The following is a 19107-nucleotide window of genomic DNA, read 5'->3' as shown; positions in this document are numbered from 1 at the left end:
AAGGTCCTTATAAAAGTTTACAACCATCGTTAAATTTCAACGTCGATTCTAAAGTATAAAAGGTAATACTTCTTCTTCAAACAATCAGAATACGTTATTACGAACGGAACGAGCGGAAGTTCCTTGTGTTGTTATACAAGTACCTACTTACGGGCTTATACATATACTTATAGAATATATCGGAAAGCGGGAAAACATAAAATGTATATTTTCCCCTATTTACAAATTCCTTATAGAAGGTTTAACGTTTGAAGGTTTAATCAATGATTTGGTTGGAAATCATCTACTTTGTTTGCATCCACCTTTTAGCTTTCAATGATGAGTATTATAGCTGAAAATATATAATATAATTCACAGTATATTTACAAAATATAACGGTTCTTGGAATATGTATAGCTTTCGGAGTGCGTAAAAAATCAAATTTTTACGATTAGTATTTCTTACGTTATTTTGTACCATAAACTCTTTTAGCTTTCAACGATGAGTAATATATATGGGAAATAGAATATTCACAATATATAATTTAGAAAATATTACGGTTCTTGGAATTAATATATATAGCTTTTTTCAAAGTACGAAAAAAAATCAGAGTTTTATGATAAATTTTTCTTACGTTATTGTGTACCATATGCATTCTCTTTCAACCAAAGATTATCTATTCTTAAATTTTCCTAAAAATCTTTGTAAATAGTAAAAATAATAAAATACAATGCATTATAAATGTGCAGCTGCGTGCGAGAGTAAGGTCGGGGAGAAAAAACAATTTCATATCCCGTTTAAAGAAAATTGTGCGCAACGTTGCTATTTTTATGAAGACGCGAGAGTTGACGTATGTGCATCGATGTAAAGCCAAAGAAATGTCATTGTAGAAAACGCGGAAAATTGAACGAACAAGATAAGAACAGGATGAAAGAACGACACGCAGGGGACAGGCGTACGTCTACACGTATATCGGGGACATCAGGGCTGAAAGCAGCGGGCATGACAGTTAATAGAAACATTCTAAGCGACAATAACATTCGTCACGTGGGACGACCGCGGATCGACATTAGCGGCCGCTGGAGTGCCAAAGAAATAGCACATCCGTCGGACAGGTGAGAGCGTGAATAAACAGAACCAGAACGGGAGACGGGGAATAACGTGGGAAGAACGTGAAGAGAGAGCTCTCTCTCCGGCTGGAGGAAACCGGGGATCGAAGGGAGCGCACTTGATTTCTGGTTAATAAAACGTTATGCCAGACATGAAGCGATACGGCGATGTATCGCGAGTTATAGCACAATCGAGGCAGAGCGAGAAGGAGGCGATGGTAGAGAAAGCCACTATACGAGGCTACGTGTTGCGGTAGCACAGAGACTCGGTCCGGGGCTGTAGACGGGACAGGGACCTCGGGGGTGTGCGCGGAGAGAGAAAGAGGGAGAGAGAGAGAGAGAGAGAGAGAGAGAGAGAGAGAGAGAGAGAGAGAGAGAGAGAGAGGGGGTGGAGTGGAGAAAAGAGAAGAGAAGAGATAGATAGAGATAGAAAAAGAGACACCAGAGCTTCCCCTCACACGTACGCGATACGTACGCGGCTGGTGTACGCGTAAAGAGCGTGTTGTCTCACGGTCACGCGTGTGCGAGGTACGTAATGGGTTGAAGAGAGCTGAGAGGGCGCAGTCGCGAAGCTGGAGCCACCCTCGCGACCCCCGGCAGGCAGCGGCGGCGTCGGCGTCGGCGGCATCGGCGGCGTCAACCCCACCGGAATACCGTCCCGAGGAGGCAGCGAGTTCGACTCGTGCCGGGTTGCGAGCCGCACACGGTTCGTCGATCGTTCACCTCGCGCAAGTGAGGGAGTGTTTTCGCTGAAAGAGACACAGCGTCGCGACGCGACGCGACGCGACGCGGCGTGGGGACGCGGCAATTTTCTCATCGCTGTCTCCTACTTCCCTCTTTTTCTCCAGCTGTCGACGGAGGCATTAACGCGCTGCAAACCGCGTTGCAAAAAAAAAGTATCGAGATGAATACAGTATCGGGTGCTGAGGAATAGATATATACGATTTGTCTCGTCGCGAGTGCGGACACAACCTCGCGGTGCCATCGGCGGCGAAAGAGGCGAGCACGGGTGAGTTAGGGGGTCGTTCGCCGGCGGCGGCGGAGAATGATCCGAGTGGGGAAGGAACGTTGAAGACTCTATCTTCGGGAGAACCGATATATAAGTCGCGCGCCGGGCCGGTTGGAACCGCTCTGTGATTTATAAGCTGCAATCGTAAATCCGTTCGCAATCGGGTTGGAGAAGAAAGGAAAAAAGTGTGTGTAGGTGTGTCGTGGGTGTACGTGTGTTCTCCGGTATGACCAGTCACGAGTGAGGCTCTCTCCCCGGTATCCCCGACATCCATTCTCGCGGAATCACACGAACACGTAAGTGCTGATTGCCTTTCGGCCCGCGGTCGTACGACGTGGGCTTTATCACTTCGCGTAAACGCGGTCGGTTCGAGAGGCGTAAAGGCGGAATGAGAGTTCTGTCGTTCGCGTCCACGTAAGAGTCTGTGTATAATTTCTCCAAATTGGAGACTCCGTCCGCGTTTGCCGACGGAAAGGGACAGGTAATTTTATCAGCTGCAAACGTTATCTCGGCACCTTATTGCTTTCCCTTCGGGAAAAAGTCTCGAAGCATTCCGAAAGATATTGATGTACCCTGCAACAATAATTTTTTCGCTATCGAGATGGATACTAGTAGATTGAAAGATGGAAATCGAGTATCAGCAGATTGTTGAAAAATGATATTCTGATGAGAGAAAACATTTGAAATTGCTAGTGTCAGTAAAAGTATTACTTATTAATTATCTTAAACGTGCTATATATATATATGTAAGACACTAAACTACATATTTCAAGTTTCAAGATGCTAAAGCATACAGCAAATTGTATACGTTTGGAAGTACGATATTTCGAACATTTTTGTTGTCATGAGAATATTACGTTTGACGTTTAGTTGATATTTCAAGTCCATTCTTCCATCATATTTTGGGCAGTTTGGCATCGATTGTAATTATTTCAACCGAGTTTTGAACTGCTCACCGCAAAACCATGTTTATGATAAAAGAATAGCGATAATGTGGCTATATTTGGCATTCAGTATTTGTTATAAACGTCTACTCTTTCGAGCTTATATATATCTGTCTTCTTTTTCTCTTCTTATGAATTCTTTATCCATATAAAGAAATTTGGCAAAATAATTTGACTCGTACTAGCAAAGGATCGTCTGTCTTCACTTTTCTCGTGAGCGTAGCTTTTAGCAGTTTGTATTGGATTACAGAATTTAAGAATTATTTTAATCCCAAAGGTCGAAATTTGTACTTTAATGAAATCGCAATGGTTCTCCTTTTTCTCTCTTTAATAATAAGCCATAAAGCAAGCATCTTGACTTTTTGTTCTTCTTTCTCGGAATTCAACGGTTTCGAACGTATGCATTTTTCATTGCCTGGATACGGAAAAAATAATGAACTTGTGAGTGATCTTATCGATTTCCAGAAAAATAGCAAAGAAATTTCTCGACATCCATTCTGCTTTCACCGAAATATAAATTTCATTTTAATTAATCTTCCGATTTCGAATGTCGCGAGGATGTTAGAACTGCCATCCGTTATAATTGAGTTCAAGCTTCTCCGCTCCTAATTCACTGCTTTCCTTAAACGCTGCATCCAATTTACACTAGGTACTGCTCAATAAAATCAGAATTCCGTGGAAGAACTTACTTTAGAATCTTATCTTTCACAAATAAATTATAAGTATCTTTCAACTTGTATGCGCTTATTTATTGAAACGACCGATAAGATGCTTGAAAATATAATAAATTAGCGCATATATATATATATGTATGAATATTAAAAATATATTTTTATGTAATGTATTTTCATATAAAATTACATATCGATTTTGTAGTAATCTTTATAGTAATGTTTATTAAACAGAAACATATATAATTGAATCCATAAAGCATTGAAGATACTTTGACTCGTGTTTTCTTTCTTCAGCTGTAGAATGACAATTCGTAATCGTCACCCGTCTTTCGAATGTGATTTTCCGAAAGCTGAGAACGCACGGAAGTTGATTGAGTCGTCTAATTTGCAACCAGGCGCGGCTTTGATCTGGAAATTGCAATTTCTGTTGTCTCGGGGCGCGGTTGAATTGTTCCCGGTGTCTGTGTCTGTTTGCGCGGCGCGTTATCGCTAAACGAAACAATCGGTCCACCCGCGGTTGCCCCTGCGAAGAAGAACTTAAACTTTACTTTAAAACGTCCTAACGGAAGATAAATTATTACGAATCCGCGTTAAACCCACGTGGCGGCAGCCGGGGATGCACAAGGAATACATTAATGCGAAATGCATCGCGCGCTCTTGCGCGGCTACTCCGCCGCTCGCGAATGCAAAACTAACATCTGCGTTATCCCCGAGAAACGCAAAATCGCTTAAGCGCGTCTTAAGCGGGGGAGGCGAAACTTTCGCTATATCCGTCTGACAGTTATCCGATACATTACACGGCGGGATACCCGATATATTATGCGCGGCTGGGTACATATACCGTGCGAGTACGCGCCGTTCCGCGCCGAGCGGATAATTTTATTCTAGCACGCGAATTCTCTTCGGCGCGGCACGCGCGAATATTATACGCTTTTTCTTCGGACGAGCTATATGTATAGATCGTGCGAATCCCATACGGTGCCACGGAATCGGCGAGCGATTCGGCGTAATGATAATTACGCGCCATAAATTTTACCCTCTAAAGAGGAAAGGGAAAGGGGCCGGGGGGGAGGGGGGAAGGGTTGAACACAGAGATGCGGTTGAACTCTTGAACATGGACCGATGTGCCAGACGTATGTGTGTTGGCCTCGCTTTCATCTCGTTGCGAGCTCTAATGCGCGGCGCGTTGCGGCTGCATCTGCATCTGCCAGGTCTTCGCAGATGCACGCCCCGCCAAATTCGCGAATACGCGCCTCGCTCGTGGCTTTGTACAATTAATCGACGTTTCCGTCAACGGCATCTTTCCTCCACAGTCGAACAGTGCTCAGCCTGACGGTGTACACGGTGACCTCTTTCCCGCGGTTTCGTCACGACGCTGACTCGCGACAACTCGCTCGTCGAGAAGTGATCATCCGCGTGAGGATTATGCCTACGTAGTATCTTCCTATATAGGATAGAGGAATAGGAATTGTACCGCAAGCAGTAGTTGAAAGTCCCATAAACTTAGCACATTCGCCGCTCCACCAGCGAGACACTTTTCTCGAGAAATGCAAGCGAGAACGAAAAGTTTGAAACGCGCCTTGCTTAGCTGGCGTTTATAAGCGAGCGATAATCGAAACGTATATTCGCCTTTATTACATTTCTATTTTATTTCGCTTCGTTGTTTTGTCATTTAATTTATACGCTTTTATATAATTTCAAAAAAACTCTTGGAAGTACCAGCATGAAAATTACGCGTTTTGGTCGACCCTCGCTACGAGTGGAGTTGGATTATTAAATGTTATATTTTTCAAGTTTTTGCATTATAGTGCGAAACTCGTAAAAAATAGTTTTTGCAACGCTCGTACGGCGTGCAAGCTCAACGATGCGGCCGTCGTATACACGTCACCGAACAAGTTTCTCAAAAGAAAAATTCCGCGGTAAAACATAAAAGGTCGACTCGGTTGAATTCGGAATAACATCGCACTAATAAGATTCTGTATTATATTATAGTAATTTTATATTATTTTGTATTATAGTATAGTAATTATCTATCAATATCTTAATTATCAGAAAACATTGTACCGAACAGAAATAAATTGAAGCACGTTAACTTACCGCTTCAGTTATCGCAAACAATATTTTGCAATAATTTAAAGCTTCTATTTCCTTCACTGCAGAACCGTGTTGAATTATGATGTCAGATGAGAAATTACGTAAACTTTTTTCTCGCACTATTCGAGATAAGTGAGTTCTTCTTGCACGCTATCACGGTTACAGTATAATATTGATAAAATATACCGACCTTTCTTTCCAATTTGTGGATTAATAGATAGCTACATTTTGTTGCGAGGTTTATTTTTGTTGGAAATGTAGGATGCATGCAGATTAAATTATACGTTTGTTTACTAACACAAAATAGAGAGAAGTGTTTTTAGAACTTATTATTAATTTATATTATATTGGATATATATATATATATATATATGATGACAAAAAGATTAATTTAGAAATGAAATTCTTTGTTCCGCCAATAATGATTAAACCAGAAAAGTTTATTATTCTCGACTACAATTGGCAATACATATATTGAAACGTTACGACGTTTACACGAATAAATCTTTCGCCCGTAAACGCAGATGTGTAAGTTGTGACAAAGATTAGTTTTATACTAGATTGCTTGAAAAGGACCCAATCCTAAGGGTCGAAACAACGCCGTAACGTTTCAATATACGTATTGCCAATTGTAGTCGAGAATAATAAACTTTTCAAGATTAATTTATTTCAATGTATAATGTAAGGAAGGACACGATTCCTTGTGATGTTATAATTCAATACAGCTGTAGAAAACGCGTAATTTAAGCGGTGACAGATATATACATACATACAGGTTTCCCCCGCTGTCTAAAAGCGTTCCTATGAAATCTTTCATAAGCCGAAATGGTATAAAGTGAAGAAAGCAATTACCATCGGAAAAATTTTTTTCGTAAAAACGAAAATTTTTTGGGGATTTCTTTCGATTGGCGAAAATAGGCACTAACGTAGGACATGTAGAACTTTCGTAAAAGCGAAGTGACGTAAAGCAAACTTTCGAAAAGCGAGGGATACCTCTACATACATATATTTATATACATATATATGTATATAGAATAAACTCGGGTGAGATGGCTATTAAGGAAAGATGGCCAACCCACATGTTTATTCAATACTAAGATGATGAATTAGATTGATAGAACATGGGCCATCTTTCCTTTATGGCCATCTTATTCGAGTTTCCCCTATTGTATATATTACGTATATTATATAAATATATATAATAATATATATACATAATACATATATACACACATACATATGCATATATATATATTTGTTATATATAATGTATACATGTATATATATTTATATAGAATATTGCTACAAATATGTAGATTCAAAAAGAGAACAGAGCAGCTCGAGTTAAGCCGCACTCGCTTTTCGAGGAAAGGTCGACGATACTATAGTTTTTCACAAGCATCGCTTTTGCCATCATCAAGGGACTCATGTGGTGGCAGGTTGACGTGCCTGCAGGTTCTGTGTGGAAACTGCACGCCATATAAATGGATTAAAAGAATTTGACGAGAGATTCCATTCTATAAAACTGATATTCTAACGCACAAAAGAAACAGAAATTATAAAAAAAAAGTTTGAGTTTTATTTTACTTTTTTTTATTCTCAACAAACTGATGCTAGTTTATATTTTTCATAAACGATTAAGGGTAAATTCCAATTTCTGCGAAATTAGAAAACATATATATAGGCTATGATTAAGCGCCCATTGTGAAACCTCTGTGGAATAAATTTAACTGCAACGTATTTTAATCCTCATGAAGATTAGACTATATAATCTCGTTAGAGAAATTAAAGCATTAATCAAAAAAAGGGAAAACATTTCAAATTAGTTAAACTGATTTAAAATTAAAACTTCTTATTATCTTCTAAATCAAAATTTACTCTTACAGGCATTATTATGTGTTAAAATTACAGTTAGTTCAGAATTCTGTGCTGCAATACCATCGTATCGTGACTTTGGTAAGTCTTTTGCGAACGATACTTATTATCACTGAACGTAGCGTTTCTCTCGGAAATCCGTTTGCGCTTGTCAGAGCAACAGACGTCGATTTTGTTTCTAAAGAGACATTTAGAGATTATTTCGTCTCGCGCGGCAAAGTAGCGTTGAGAGTTAAAGAACATTTTTCGAATTATTATATTATTCTACATTATACACCGGCCACCTGCTACAACGTAGAGTCTCAACGTGCTGGAAACTCGATTCTTGTGATTAATTTAAGTTTCATATTAACGACGGATACACGACACTATCAATCTCGTTAATATTTGATGCAGAAATGGCGACATAATGTGAAAGAAAAAGAGAGATAGGGAGATAGAGAGAGAGGGAGAGGAGAGAATGCGATGAGAAAGCTGCGCATGATGATAGATGGAATGCGACGTAAATCTTATTTGCCTCTGTCTACGTCCATACCGTAGCACCCTCCTTGCCAATATTGTCCGTTTTCGTATGCAACTTTTAATAGCCGAGATGTGTCGCTGTCATGCAAGCTTTCGTTTTCCCCGCTATTGCGCTCTCTCATGTATACCAATGCAACGTGCCGCGCAAATCCGCGAAGAAGCGACGCATACGGATTTATAAGTGATAAGCGTAACTCTTCGGAGTACCTCAAAAATATCGAAATAGTCGAATGCGCGCATTCAGTCGAGTCGTTTCTCGCGCGCGGCACGATATTTCGCTACGCTAAGGGGAAGCCGTCAAATGTCGTCGTCTTTTTATAAAAGCTCAATACGATGTAGGACGCGTCGGAATCTTTGACGTTAATGCCGGATAATAAAGTTTTTTTTCTCCTTACCTACACTCTTCGTCAGAGACTTTGCGGAAAATCTTGCATTTTTAATTCTTTGTAACGATCGTGGCGATAAGTAGCGCCGCGACATTTTAGTTAATGAAAAATCGACCGCAACTTGATTGAAGACTCTACGATTTAAATTAAGGTCAACGGATCTGAAACTCCCTATGTAGAATATTGATGCCATTGATGGGACAGAATTTGATGGATAACTGGTTGAGGAATATTGATAGATAGCACACTTTTTTCGTAAAATTAAAATATTATTGTTACGCAAGTGTTTATAAACACCACGAGGATATATTATAAACATATATTTTTGTAAAAAATTGATAGAAAAGCAAGATCACATTTAATATATGTTTTACTATTTGTAAATAGAAAATGTTGAGTTTTCGCAAATTTAATTTGGATAATTTTTAATTATTGTTTTCATTAATAATTCATTTTTAATAATTGTCTACATAAATTCGAAATATATTATAAAAATTGTTCATTTAAATTCGACAGAATCTCTTCTCTTTTTCCAAAAACTAAGACAATGTTGATTTATTAAGAGAATTATTATTAAGAGGATTCGTTTCCTTCTCCACTGTACCTACGTTTTGACTTCGACAGCCGATCCATCCATCGGCGTCAAGAACGTAACAATCGATTGATTATTTATTGCGGAATAAGACTGCACTCCCGTTTCGATATCTAAAGAAATAGGAGAATGTAGCTCTTGCTTTTTGTCTCTGAACTCCGGAGCTGTTTTTGCGGTGATCTCGAGCTGGTCAACGGACTTGGCCCGGCGATATCGCACCGGCGAGCTCGCGAGGGATAACGTCGCCAGTCGCACGGAAAGCGTTAAGAGCTATCATCTCGGGAGACTCGTTTCGCGCGTCGTAAATCACGGCGAAAAGTCTCGTCGACTCTTTGACGCGTTTTATAACGCCTTAAAAGTGACCATTAATTATCGCGAGGCGCACACGATCGAATGCGTTCCGCGCGAGCATATATACGTGCATACGCGTATCTCTCTCTCTCTGTGTGCAACTGTGTGTACCTGTGTCGGATTCACATAAATCTCAAGCATACAGCTGTCGCTATGCCGGCCACGTTCGCGGAATACATTCGCCGAGGGAAAGAATCGCGCGGTAGTCGCGTACTACGTGTTTGTGTTCGGAAGTGACGCTGGGCCGTTCGATCAAGGGCACCCCCTCGACGAAAGCCCTCCCCCCCCCCGCCCTGGGTCCCCAGCCTCCCTAGCTTATTACGACATAATATCGTCGCCGATAATAATAATCGATCTCTAATTGGATTTGCATTCCGAGCTTGTCTTTCTATCCCGTCCCGGACGTTTGCACTTTATGAATTTCGTCCGCCACCGTAAATAATTCAACGCGAATCTCTCTTCCCCCGGTTAAACCGATTATACCAATATAATAACGGCGGACGTATAAAAAGAGAGAGAACGCGTCGCGCCGCGGTGTAATAACGATCGTCAATGGAACGCATCATCAAAGAGAAAATTCACGCAGGTGGATCGCAGAACAAATGCGCGCGATTCGTTCCGTACTGGCGCGCCCGCGTCGGCAGCAAAAGTATTAATGGCATACGGGCCACGGCATTTCTGCGCCATGAATATGCATCGCTGGGTTATATATCGAACAATAGTGCATTACGACCCGAGAAGGCACTGGCAAAGTGAGTCCCTGATAGACGGCGGAAGCGGGGCCGGGAGGAGGGGGGGAGGGCGGGATAAGAGAAAGAAGGTGAGTCAGACTAGGAAATAAATCTTCCGCGGCCCTCAAATTAAGACAACTGGCGCGAGAGAACGCGAGGGAGGACATTTACTCCTTAATGCGTCGACATGATTCCGCGAATGCTAATGCGTTTTTTTTTCCTCCTCTTTCTCCACGGGGCCAATGTATGATAACGATCCGCGATAACGATCGCGCCCAGCATGGTGCACGCTCCTTCTTCCGCGCGCCAGCTTTTTTTCCTCTCTCCTACGGAGCTTAGTGCACCGTCACTAATCGATTCATATCAACATTCCGTAGATTTTATACGCACCATTTTCCACACGCGCAATTTCCTATACGAGACTATAAGGAGACCTGGAAAGAGAGGAAGAGCTTACCCCGACATGCCGTTTATTATATTTAAATTGCCATTTTTTTCGCTCGCGATAAACTTTGCGATAACTTGCGTTATAACGATTAAACGCGGCAAAACGAATGCGATAATGAAGCGTGTCGCGTTCGAATCTCTTTCAGTAAATTACGGCTCAATATTTTTCGCGTGATAAAAGTTTCAGAAGTTTCCCCTAATTGCCGAAAGTAGGAATTTCACGAGAATAAAAAAACGTAGAAATGTACATACATATACGCGTACGCTCGCAAGATCCGTCGTGCTTTATACTCACTCGAAAAATGCATGTACTCGGTGACATTTGTCACCTGGCACACGCGATAACGGGCATAACGAGATTCTGGTGCCAGTCGACAAAGCTGGCGTTGATCAAATTATTTCCTATTATCCGTGCCGCGCGCGCTGCGCTAGTTACCGTAATATCTAAAACAGCTGAAACACCGGTGGCGTCCGACGGCCGCTAAACAGCACGATCAGCAATAGTTCCTCGATGTTGGGGCGTTAAATGTGCGCGTCGGGCAGAATTTTCAGTGAGCGACACGTAACCCGCTTATATCCCGCTTAATGAAACGCAACATTTTTTTTGTTCGCGCGAGGCGCGCATTGCGATGTTTGACGTACGCGCGCGACCCGTTGCGACCTTAATATGCATCGGCCGTACCCCCCCGCTCGGAACTTCGCACAGTATCAATCACGTTTTTTTATTGGCCCCGGCGCACTGTCTATACATTTTTTTTACGACGCGCCAACACAGGTATACCCGCGATATAAATACGTGCTCCAGTATGACGTGCGTCTGCCCGCGCTCTATTCCCAATTCATCGCGGCAGTAACAATAGACGTAAAATCCGTTCGAACGGATCCTCTCCTTTATTCTATCGAGATAGCGGTAATGGGTATGCGATTAGTTTACACCACAGTTCCTTAATTTAATCCGATCGCGAATACTTCAACTGCCGATAAAAAATTGCCGAGCACTCGTTGTATATATATAGCAGATATACGCTTTTGTACGAGGCGCGGATTCGAGCAGTAGTCCAACTCGATAACGCAAGAGAGTTTGCATAATATTTAAGAGATATGTGAGAATTTGTTGCTGGCTTACTCGCGGAGAGTTTTCAACAACGTTCTCAGAACAAGAGGAGCGAATTTTAATTAATGTGCAAAATAAAGCACGTTTTTCCGCACTTTTTTACGCCAATTAAAAAGATAAAAATCGGTAGTTTCGTATAACAAGATTCCTACGTGAAAAACGTCGTCTATGCCGGAATTGACGGTATTTTCGTGGCGGAGGGACATTGCAGAGGATGAAAAGGGTTAACGCGGGTAACGAACGGGTGTGTCAGGATTCAAGCTGGAAAATTCTTTGTCCCGCTATCCCGCGCGGCTATTCATTCGATTCTTTGAACACTATATCCCGCCGTAAAACGGCCGCCGCCGCCTGCGCCGTGTGCGCACGAAACGCTCTAATCATAACGATTGTTTCATGGCGTGCGTACTTACAATCCGCGCGCGCTGACTTTCTTCTTCGGCCTGTCGCGGATTTATCGCGCCGCGCGCGTTCGCCGACCCACTGTTATCGATACCATAGATTATCCGCACGCACCAGCACCTCCTTTGTTCCTGCCGTCTCTCGATTTTAAGAAAGGATTTCCTCTCGTTTTGTTCTCAACTTCTGTTTTTTAAAGAACTGGAATGGACGAACGCGTTATCACGTTAAATTTAAATAATAATTGTATCAATTACAGCGTTATACGAATAAATCAGACTAACTATACAATTACAAATCGTATTTTCGAATCAAAAATACGAAAATACGAATCGAATACAGAAAACGATCGAAAGAGAATGTATTGCAAGACATACACAATTGATTCCTAATTTTCGAGAGTAATCCAATTTCATGGGATGAATTTCCATTCAGTCGGTTTTAATTCGTTTATTTTTTGTCTGTTATACATTATTCACATACATCGCTTTTTTACCGCCATTCGAAATGAATGCAATTATTGTGCACGATGTACGTGCGTTATTCGATTTCCAATTCATCGGATTGCTCGGCTTTTATAATTCGACAATTATATATTTTACAAATGTAACAACGGGAAGGCAAAATGCCTAGTTGATTATTTTCTGACACTAATTATTCATCGCGATCGGTTGAAATGTCTTTATTGTGCAGTTCTGTTCTACTTTATCTAAACAAACTGTGTTATAATTATGGCAATGCGTGTGTTACCAGAGTAGGTACATGTCGAAATGCCGTTTGCACTGCGTTGTGGGTCGTACATTTTTTCCTAAATTTTTTATTTTTCTTATTCAAGTTAACGATAATAACCTTTCGATATTTAAATTCCAAGTTTTTGTTAAGGTTTTATCTTTTCGTGCATCTTTCGTGAAAATGCGACTAAACATTTAAAGTATTTCTCATTCAAGTCTGTCTCAAAAATTGTGAAATTTAGTAATTTCCCCGGGGAGATTCTTACGTATCGAGAATTTTCGCGAGAGTTGCTAAAGACGCGCGAAGACTTTTGTGAGAGAAATGACGCGTACATCGGGGATTCTTGCCGAGATCGGTTGCGCCACCTTCTCAGGAATGCGGCGCAATTTAACTTAATTAAAGGAGCACGGAGGATCCGGGAGGCGAACACGCGTAACATTCGTTCGTCCGCTCAACCCCCGACACCAGCGATCGATATCGAGAAATTTTCTGTGGTGCTGCTACTTACTCGGTTTCGCGCGCGGCGAGGATGCACGACATGCAGCAGCGAGAGAGTGGCGCAGCTTCTTGTCACGCGCGCGTTTCGTGCTTTCGCGTACCCACATTTCCGGTCCCCTGTCCGCCGTCGAACGTATTTCCCGACACAGCCGCTTAGAGACCGCATTTACCTGCAAAACGTTTCAGGAGCGCATCTCACGCCGCACCGCACCGCGCCGCGCCGCGCCGCGCCAGCACCCGCAGTGGACCTATATACGCGGTGGGTAATTGCGCCCGAGATATTTCGTCGCTCTGGGCCAACTAAAACTTCCCAGCGACTCCCGTTCGATGCGGCAAGCATCGCCAGTGCAGGCGGGTAGGATTTTTCCAGGAGATTTATAAAAAAAAAAAAGAAACTTGGCGTTTCCCTCGCTTATTTTCAAAGGGTATAATTGCATTTAATTCAGCGTGCGTCGAGCTACGAAAGGTTTTATGAAGGAAGCTGAATATCCGTTTTTCCTGTTAATAACGTTCCGGTAATGCTGATTCTCGTATGTCCTATAATATCATAAAAACATTCGATTTTTTTACTCTGCTTCGTCCTGTATAACCGTTAGCGAGTATGTAAAAAAGGACGTTGTAATTGATAGCAAGTTTTAAAAGGTAACGCGCGCAAAGCGGGGTATGATGGAAATCAATTTCTTATAAATCTTTTATGTCTATTGAATTTTCTATGTAATCTCATTTAAACCATATGCCCATTAAACCTTTACAAGATTTATGGATCTGGTAAAAGTTAATGATCCGTAAACTATATTAGGTATGACGCCGTGCAAGTTATTGTAGTTTTTAATCACGATCCGAAAAGGATAGAAGCAGGATGCAATTTTTAAAATAAAAATGACAAAAAGTTTATTCTAAAAAAATTCTTACTCTACACATATAGTCTACACATATTATTAAAAAAGAATCTTAAAAGTTGCGGAAGCAATCCTACCTTCATATATATCTTATACATTTCTCTTGTATATCTTTTAGTAGTATAACTTTTTATTTTATTGTCAGTATATTTTATCAATATTAGATTCTCATAAATATTTTATTCAAGTATTTTGGTCTTATCTCCGTTCACCGATATATTAGATTGTTTCATAATATTTTATTTTCGGGAACCTTGTTTGAGCCCTTCCAGTGCACCGTCTTGCGCATCCGCAGCTACCGATCCATTAACGCTACACACGCGTTATGTACATACACCCGTGATTGGCGACACGCCAACTTAACGAGTATGTATCACGCACAAAGAAAAAACGCGCTCGCTCCCGATGCAATAATTCGGCGGAAGAATGTATAAACAGCGCGGGCGGGTCGACATGATCGTTGATTAAAAGGGGTTGCGAGCGCGAACCGGTACGACGCGAAGGGTTGTACCCGGGATAGATAGTAGCCCGAGCGGGCGTTATTACGACTAGGTACGATTTTTTGTAAGGGCGGAAAACGAGCGAGAACTTTAGCCTATTAAGCGCAGAGTACAACTCGCCGTAAAGATTACACGCGATCGCTCATTTGCATTTTTTTCCTCTGTCAAGCGGCATCAATTTATTCTGTTCGCTTCCATTTCGAATGCGCCACTGATGCGAACGGTGCAGAGTATACGTATAGCCGATCTTAACTTTGAAAGAGATCCGATCAATTTAGATTCAATATCTCTTTAATGAAAATTGAGACGAAACTTATATACACACACACAATTTTTCAATATCAAAATTCTGCTAAAATAAATTCAGCCAGTAAACCTTGCATAAAGAATAAAATTCTATTATTTATTTGCGCTGCACATAATTTGCGAACTGTCATTCTCGGCATTTACTCGACGCTAATTAAGAAAGCGTTAAGATTTATCACGGATTTATTACGTATTTTTATTACGGAATAATAACTAATTGCGCAGACTGAAGGATTTGCAACAAGAGTGAGATCTGCTCAAAATTTGTACAGAGTCTATTTAAAATATGTTCTTATATTTAGATATCTTATAAAAATTGAATATTTTATTTTCATATTTTCTTCAAAATTATATATTTATGAATTTAAGATATTATATGTAAATACTTAAATAAATTAAATTTTAAAATTAAATTTTATTTTTTAAGTCAAATCTACAATTTTAATGCAGATTTAATGGAGTTAATTATTCTGAAACACTTTCCAAAACTTCACTTTTTAAAAGTATTGATCAAAATTGTTTAATACTAAGTTCTTCAATTATAGAATTTAATTATTGTTAGTCTTTGACCTTCATTTTTTCAAAGAAATTTGTTTCAACTTTAACCGTTCACCTCATTTCATAACAAAGCACATCGTAAGATGTGCGCAACGGGAGAACGGTGTAAACGTAAGAGGGAAAGAATGATATCATTGCACTCCCGCGGGTCGAATAATGAGTAGCGAGTAGCGATCAAAGAAAAACGCGCGAGGGAATCGGACAGCCCGGCACAAAAGATACAACGAGTCCAGGTGAGAAAGAACGGGGACGGGACCGATAGTCGCGAGTATATCCATTACGAGTCGAGGGGTCGGGCGGTAGGAAAATAAACGAGAGTTCCAGCTCGTTAGCCGTCGAACGGCTCCGTGCTAATAAATGCAACACGCGATGTTCTATTTGCATCTACCTTCGCAACGACGGCGACGCGACGGTCGTATCGGACCTTCGCGTGCACCTCGAGAAAAGTTTTCAGTCGACGCGACGCGACGCGACGCGACGGCGCGGCAGAGCGGGATTCGCTGCTGAAGCTGCGATTCGATTCCAGTCGCGCGTTAAGCGCGAGTGCGGCGTGCATACGCATGTTAAACAGTCGTATCTCTCTTGTGCTCCTGTTATCGAAAAACATAAACCGCACGCGCGTTGAATGAGGAGGCGTTGAATGAGGAGGCTCTCGAGCTGGCGCGTTTCCTTTCGACGAATTAAAGAATTCAAAGCCGAATTAAATGGGATGGAACTATATGTTGTCAAAGAGGCGCGGCGCGTCATGTTGCACGCGAATTAAATATCCAATATATTTTGCAAAAGTCGCGGAATAAAGGGCCGCAGACGTCTCTCTCGCTCTCCGCAGTTGAAAAAGATATATGAATATGTACATGCGTTCAAAAGAGGCATCTCTCTGCTCTCAAACGGCAACGTATTACGTATCTGAAAAATGCAGCCCGAAGGGCTAGTTGAACTAAAAACTCGCGTTAAAGCCCGCACGGAGTTCTGCAGATGAGAGGATACGGGGTCTCGGGAAGCAAGAGAGAGAAAGAGAGATAGGAAACGATACATCGTCCACGATATATGCAACGTTCGCTGATTTAATTTCGGCGCATCACGCGCACGAGTGGCAGCTGACGTTTGCTGTCACTTGGTCGGAAACTGCTATCGTTTCGAGCTTATCGAGCAGTATGCTCGTACAAATAAGGCTATTCGTGCGCTATCTCTCCCTTCTTTTCTCTCTCTCTCTCTCTCTCTCTCTCTCTCTCTCTCTCTTTCTCTTTCTCTGTTGCACAATCAATTTAATGTAATAACAAATAATACAGTTGCAGCGAGCTAAAGTAGCGCGATTAACTTTTTCTAAATTTGGAAATAGTCTAGACTACTTTATTTAAACATTCTAAGTTTGTTCATCTTTAATTCATCATCTTTTTTAAATTTTTATATATATATATTTGTCCTTTAAGTCCTTTTTGAGATATTTGAAATTATCTCAGAAATTATTATTCTGGGGGATTATTTTAGCACTGCAGTGAGATACAACAGTATTTTAGCTTTATACGTAATATAATATATATAGGTATCTAATTTTGTCGTCGCGTTTGCTATATATAATAAGCAATGAAAAAAATATGATTATTCGTGAGAACTAGAATCAATGTTAAGCAACAGTATAATTTTTATCAACGAATGAATAATTTTAATAAATTTGCTAAATTTCTTTCTATCACATAGCATATCGAGAATGCTGTTTTTTTAATCAAAATCTGATTTTACCTGCGTTAATGCAACTTTTTCTATTAAAAATTTGTGCCAAATAAAGTTGAAAGTAACAAAGTAGTTGTAAAACATTTTTCTAAATGAGAAAATAAACTATTAAAACACTAATGAACCTAATTTTGATTAATAAAAATAATTTTGAAATATATAAGTATGAGATTCTTTTCAACTTAATTTAATACATCAAACGATCCGCACTGGTTTGACGATAAAAGGAAAGGTATGTATATAGAACTTACCACGAACTTCACATTGCAATTTTACAGACTGTCCCCTGGCGTCCTTGAGCACGTACAGGCATTCTTCAAGGTGTATCCAATTTCGCGGGGCGAATTTACGCACTACCCTTTGCGGGTCCTCTTCTCTTTTTACTGCAACGAATCTCTCGCCAAGAGTCCGTCCGCCTTTAAACACTATCTCCCAAAGGTCAATTACCGATAAACTCACGGCGGGGAGCACATAAGCTCGTGGTATATAAAGAATGGTATATAAAGAAGAGACGAGAGAGACGCGGGCGGGCGGTCGCGGTGGTGGAGGAAGAGGGTTAAAGCACCGCTCGTAAACGCGCGATGAGAAAGATACAGCCCGGTGTGGTATTCGATGTAAAGCCCGAGCGCGTACGTGGCTGCGGGTTAAGAAGTTGTCACGTGAGCGTCCGGATAGGCGAAACCCCGTCGTGTCCCGTAATGCCGGGGAACCACCGAGAGCCACTGCGAGAGTGGTCCGTTGATTTCCCAAGATTTATAGCGACCACGACAGTTTTCGGCGCGTATATCTGACATCGCCGCTCGCCGCCCGGTTGCTTCTCTCGTGACGCGTCGCGCTTAAAGAGCCACGCACGACTCTCGGAAACACGCGAGCTTGTCGTATATAAACGTCGCGTGGAGAAATTTTTGACACGCCCAGTCACGCCGAGTACATCTCGTATAGAGCGGCGCACAGTTTGCGTACCGAGCTCAATACAAACAAGCGAAACGTAATATGTTGCATATACGATGACATCAGGGTATAGCGGGATTATTCACCAAAAGATTAATCACCGATAAGAGATCAACGGTTGATCAGTAAACGGTCAATCTTTCACACAATTAGCGTACCTGAAATATCTCTATATCTAACTGTAATTTAACACAAAGTCTAATTGATACAACAAAAATTCATAACGCGAGATAAATCTTTTTTATACGAGGTTTCGTGTTTTCAAAATTCTGCCTTTTCAAATAAAGTTCCTTCTTTTTCCGTTGAAATATTTTTTCCGTGTCCTTAATGCCACTGAAGATACACACCTCGGGAGCTCGGGGTGATACACCCTGTCGTCGCGTCGCGCGGCCGGGCCCCCGTGCGAATAAAGCGCGCGACGGGGATGTTGCAAGCGCGGATGACGTGATAAGCGTCGTAATTTATAACCGGTCGCAGATATTTCCGCGGGTGGCTCTTAAGCCCGGTCTACATAGGCCGCAATTCGCGAAACGCAAGACACACGCACAGTCTACATATCAATCCAATTTCTCTCTGTGTATAGAGGTTAGATTGACATGTAGACTGTGCGTGTGTCTTGCGTTTTGCGAACTGCGGCCTATGTAGACCGGGCTTTAAACGGCGGCCGACGAGCACGCGCAATCTGCACGCCGCGCGAATCGCGAATACG

The 19107-nt window shown here is 41.4% G+C and overlaps 1 protein-coding gene across 2 annotated transcripts in view; it reads left to right on the top strand.

Moving 5' to 3' along the window:
• The first annotated feature begins 1724 nt into the window (after positions 1–1724).
• LOC143898344 (cyclic GMP-AMP phosphodiesterase SMPDL3A) overlaps positions 1725–19107 on the top strand; it is a 44028-nt gene continuing 26645 nt past the window's right edge. Inside the window, exon 1 of one of the 2 annotated variants that reach the window (XM_077407742.1) lies at positions 1725–2097. The gene's annotated coding sequence lies outside the window, so the exon portion shown is untranslated. Of the gene's footprint in view, positions 2394–19107 lie in introns of both variants that reach the window. The other variant, XM_077407741.1, reaches the window with a different exon arrangement.

This window comes from Temnothorax americanus, unplaced genomic scaffold, assembly GCF_048541705.1.
Source record: "Temnothorax americanus isolate GAGA-0224 unplaced genomic scaffold, ASM4854170v1 Scaffold23, whole genome shotgun sequence".
In the NCBI taxonomy this organism is placed as follows: Eukaryota; Metazoa; Arthropoda; class Insecta; order Hymenoptera; family Formicidae; genus Temnothorax; species Temnothorax americanus.
Note: the sequence above shows the minus strand (reverse complement) of the source record. Positions and strands in the feature narration are given on the sequence as shown.